This window comes from Rhagoletis zephyria, unplaced genomic scaffold, assembly GCF_001687245.7.
Source record: "Rhagoletis zephyria isolate East Lansing unplaced genomic scaffold, Rhagoletis_zephyria_1.1 Rzeph_scaffold_00081, whole genome shotgun sequence".
Classification (NCBI taxonomy): domain Eukaryota; kingdom Metazoa; phylum Arthropoda; class Insecta; order Diptera; family Tephritidae; genus Rhagoletis; species Rhagoletis zephyria.
In genome coordinates, this window is record NW_016157165.1 from 69245 (window position 1) to 74555 (window position 5311).

General features: G+C 35.2%; 1 protein-coding gene and 1 long non-coding RNA gene across 3 annotated transcripts in view; both read left to right on the plus strand.

The window, feature by feature from the left end:
- Nucleotides 1-2012, plus strand: part of LOC108373515 (uncharacterized) — a 6372-nt gene extending 4360 nt beyond the window's left edge. Inside the window, exon 3 of the long non-coding RNA XR_001848967.1 lies at nt 1866-2012. This is a non-coding gene — a long non-coding RNA (uncharacterized LOC108373515). The remainder of the gene's footprint in view (nt 1-1865) is intronic.
- bru1 (bruno 1) overlaps nt 1-5311 on the plus strand; it is a 518099-nt gene that overhangs the window by 55864 nt on the left and 456924 nt on the right. The window lies entirely within an intron of this gene.

Consider the following 5311-nt stretch of genomic DNA (forward strand, 5'->3'; position numbering starts at 1 on the left):
TTATGGTAAAATTTTGGAAAATGGGCGTGGCACCGCCCACTTATCACATATATGTATCTCGGTAACCGTTCTACCAATTTGTACCAAACTCGGTATGGCTATTGTGCTTGCCACACAGAAGTAAAACGTTGAAAATTATTGAAATCGGACTAAAATTACGGCCGCTTTCATATAACGGTAAATTTCAGAAATGCTTGAAATTTCAATATTTCGAAATTTAAGGACGATAATTTACTAAAAATTTATACACCCCGGCTTATCATGTAGCGGTAGCTTTCGGAAAGGTGGAAAACATATATTTAATACTTGCGCCGGGTATTTAATTTTCGGCTCCGCCCGAACTTAGACTTTCTCACTTGGTTTATATTAATTTCTTGGGCATATCAAACATTATCTGAAACATGTCAACTATAATTAAATTATCTTCTTACTTTTTACAGTACAGTTTAAGGAAGTTACAACGTTTTGTCTTGTATGCAAAACTCTTTTACAGAGTCAGTAAATTGAGAAAAAGTAGTTGTACGTTATAGGCAAAAGCCATTCGAATACTAAAATTTGCTGTTATTAACACTCGACAAAAATGTCAGCCTTCTTTTTAAATAATTTAAGCTCCATCATATTATCGCAACTGGAACGTAACGACCCGGTGAGAGGTCCATAAAACGGTTGATCTTTTTGTTGTATTAATTTCTTGGGCATATCAAACATTGTTGGAAACATGTCAACTATAATTAAATTATTTTCTTACTTTTTACAGTGTAGTTTAAGCAAGTCCCAACGTTATGTAAAAATCTTATGCAAATGCTTTAGTATTTTGTTTGAATTGAAAGTTCAGTAAAAATCAGTAGAAATTTTTAAAAATCAGAACATTAGCGTACTGATTGAAGAAATGAATAAAATCAGTACAAGAGTTGAAAAATCAGTACTGTGCTGACAAAATCAGTAGGCCTGGCAACCGTAAACAAAACTGAGTTAGCGAGAAAACAAAAAAAAAACTGTTTCTTGATTGCCCGCTGATCGTCGAGTCTGCAGAGCGGTAGAGAAAGCAAAACAAAATTACTTAAAGAATAATAGGAAAAGGAATTGTAATAACAGGTGTGCTGTTGCTGTTCGATGTTGGGAGAGCCAGTGTTTCCGAAACTGTCCAATCAAAAAATGTAAGTGTAGTACTCCACTCTACTTACTAAACTAAATTTATATTTGGCTATTAGTTAAGATTGTATTTTCAAATGGAAACATTTAGTTTACAATATGTATTAATAAGGATTAATCAATCAACTACATTACAATTCTTAAATAAAATTTTCGAGAGATATTTTTATATGTCAGCCACCCTAAATTCGATACCTGGCAACGCCCGTGAGCGTATGCGTACTCTAACCATAAACTTGTACTACTGCTGTATGCATATGGCTGTATTAATGTTTCAAACATACAAAAATCCATTAATGGAACAGTATTAAAACATTCTTACCAGATATGTATCCCCATATGTAAATGTTTCTTTTCTGATACATTTTAATATACGGGGACATACAAAAAAGTAGCATTTACATATGAAAATGCATATCTTGAAAAAGCCCATTTGTGCTGAAAATAGTATCGCACAACACGTCTGTTCACTAATATTTTTGTACAAGACTGAAAATATTACAAAAATCCCACTTCAAATTTATCAAGAAATGTACTTAAAACAACAACAACGGACGCTCGCTTGCAGTTCGCTAGAAATTGAATTTATTTGTGGAAATTCATGACTACGCATGATTTGTTCACACTAATTCACTCATATAGCAAGCATTCTTCATGAATGCATACAACTGATTTCTACTGGGATGGCACTGCGCGCGAAGCAGCCACAGTAGCCATGATTCAATAATACAAGGTAGGATAACCTGACAGTTGTCTCGCTCCCGCATTCTGCCTTAGCCTGTGTTGCTTGCTTTTTTGATTCATAGAAACTACTACTAAAATACAAGGAGAAATATTGCCTTCGTATAATAAAAAGTTCAACAGGCAACACTGCCTATATTTTCATAGATTGTTTCGTGGAAATTGATTTTCTTATTGCGCAAATTCATGTAAGTATGCCAAAAAAATCAAAAATAATGGAACTATTTTGAATTAAACCAATAATTTACATATTTCTTTGCAGAGTTTCATAGTTATTCAAAATTTTTATTCAAAAACCTGCGTTTTATAGCAAGTGCAGCCGTTGCAAGTAACGTTACGCGCACACTGCAGCCGGAATCGGCCGAATTGTGCTCGGCCGATATCGGCTGTATGCGGGCGATATGAATAAACACTTGTGATTATATGAGCGCTCTCACACATAAACCGATAACCGAATCGACAGCGGCCGTTGACGTCCGTCAGTGACGATAACTTCAAACATGTTTGTTTTTCTCGTCCGATGTCAGGTGAAAAGTACCAAAATGGACTGCGAAAAATTAACTTATTAGGTGTAAAAACTAAAAAATTACATATAAATCACATGTTTAGAGTATTTCAATTAAAATGTATCAAAATATTTCACTGCTTACAAAATGATATATATGATAATGAAAACTAGATTTGTGTGTACAAATACGGTCGGCAACTAATCTGGGTAAGTGTGCGCATCAATTCGGACGGTCAAATTTACCGGCCGAAATCGGTCGTCCTATCGGATGCAATGTACAATTACAATTACGTATACCACCCCATAAAAGTGAAAGTGCAAAGCTTTTTTCTTGTGCACGTCAGGATCACTTTGTGTGTCCGTTCACGTTCGCTGGTGCAGGTATTTTCACCACTGCAACCTTTGGTTTGGTCGAGTTCAGCCTTTGCATACTTACAAGTAAAGGTTTGATTATGCATACTTCACATAACTTCGCACAACTTCGCATAAACTTCAAACTGTAATTTCGTATGTAGTTTGTATGTATTTTTTATGTATTCCGTTGCCCAGAAATTAGCACAACTTTTAAAAATTTAGCGATCTTTTGAGTTTAAATTTTGCTTCCCAATTTCTAAAGTTACATTTTTATCGCACTGGTACAAATGGTTGTGCGAAGTATGCATAATCAGACCTTAAGTATACCACCCCATAAAAGTGAAACTGGAAATATTAACAGGGTTCGGAAATCCTCACTCACATTCTCTCACGTTCGCGACCGATAATATTCCAAATCAATTTTTGTATTCTTTTATCGCGAGTGAAAAATGCAAACAAATTTATCATCTCTCACATTCAGAATGCATTCGCAACCGCAGAGCTTCCACATTAAATTTAACATTCGCTGTCGCTTTCGCATTCGCAATAATCAATGCGGAGCTTTTACGAATGCGAATGTTTTGCAAGTGCACCGATAAAACGTATATATGGCAAACAAAATGACAAATTGTAGCCAATATTTTTGCCTGTGGTCGTGGGAGTATTTGTGTAGCAAAACTGGTCAAATGTCATATTTATCAACTTTGATAAAACTGTCTTTAAACAAGTTATTTCTTAAGCTATATAACCGAGCTACCAATGGGCACTCATACAAGTTCTCACTTCTACTTGACCTTTGACGTACGTGAAAGAGAACATATTCCTTTTAATAATATTGGTTTCTTTCATTTTTGTGATTTTTTTTTTGGACCAATCTTAAAAAAAAACTACTAGACACAAAAGAAAAAAGCGTGCACTGTAATTCTTAAGCAAATTTTCGAGTTTTGCTTTTGATGTTACATATGTGTGTTCGTATGGAATAGTAGCTTATGCCGACAAGCTGGCTTTAGTATAATGTGGCATTCCCTTTATCCTTTAAACGACAAGGAGTTTTTTGATGAGCCTTAATAAGAATATTGACTTGCTAGTATCGGAAATATTTCTTGCACGTTTATTTGCCAAAAAATCTTCAACGGCTCGGCGCCAGTGAGTCATTCGCAATCGTATGCTGCGAATGCCGCATTATACTAAAGCCAGGCTTTTGACATAAGCTACTATTCCATATGAACACAGATATGAGGCGATTCACGTCAAATGTCCCAAGCGCGCTGAGCGGTGCAAAACAAGCTTGTTTTCGAATAGCTGAAAAGCAGACAGAAAATGGAAAAAAATAATTCAAAAACCATGATTTATATTATATATTATTTTATATATATTATTTTAATTCGTTCAAACGAACGGAGTCGACGTGACGCGACGGAGCGTGGCGACTGGTATAGCCCGCTATAAAACGCTTTATAACTCGGAACACTCAAAAAAGTCCCTTTTTTATTAATGATTTATATGTAAAAAGACCTGATCTCTCGATTGAGATGACTTAAAACAATTTTAAAAATTACCATAATTGAGAAAAATTACAAATAAAATTTCGTTGCGAATTTTCACCGTGAAAATGGGAAAATTTAGGAAAACGCATAACACCATCGGATAGCCCGTACAAAAATCTATACAAATTATGGTTTTTGAATTATTTTTCCCATTTTCTGTCTGCTTTACAGTTATTCGAAAACAAGCTAGTTTTGCACCGCTCAGCGCGCTTGGGACATTTGACGTGAATTGCCTCATATCTGTGTTCATATGGAATAGTAGCTTATGTCAAAAGCCTGGCTTTAGTATAATGCGGCATTCGCAGCATACGATTGCGAATGACTCACTGGCGCCGAGCCGTTGAAGATTTTTTGGCAAATAAACGTGCAAGAAATAGTTCCGATACTAGCAAGTATCAAATGGGGCTCTTTGAGGAGTTTATTTTTAGCAAACATTTTAAAAATCGTAATTTTGTTTACTTGTCGGGCAATATTTTTTTCATAGGGATATACATTGGATCCTTGGCTAAAAACTTCTGTGACAAAACTGTCCCTTCTTGGCTATTTAAAGTCAAACAGTAAGCTCCTTCAATAGGGATTTACAACAGAAATGATCAACGTCTGGCTATAAAGAGAATCGATGCTCAAATAATTAAAAAAAATTATAGGTCTTACCTTTAATTATTTATTTATTTATTTATTTATTTATGTCTAACTAGCCAATGCCCGCTTACTTCGCGGCGCCTAATAAGACCTTTTGCGTTAGCCAATGCAAAAGAGCGTTTAAAATCAAAATTAGTCTGTAAAGTCAAAGTTTTTGATTTAAGTTGAAACCACTAAGGCGCAGTATCCTCCTCACACATAGGCCAATAATAGTAACGCCATAATACCATATGGAATACCAATCCCTTTTGGTGTCATGAGCTTTACTGATGGTCTTATTTTCACCTGTGAGATCTCTGCCAATCATGCGTAATCTTTTTGTATGATCTTACGTATGCCAATAAAAGTTCTTATAGGGAAACTCAAG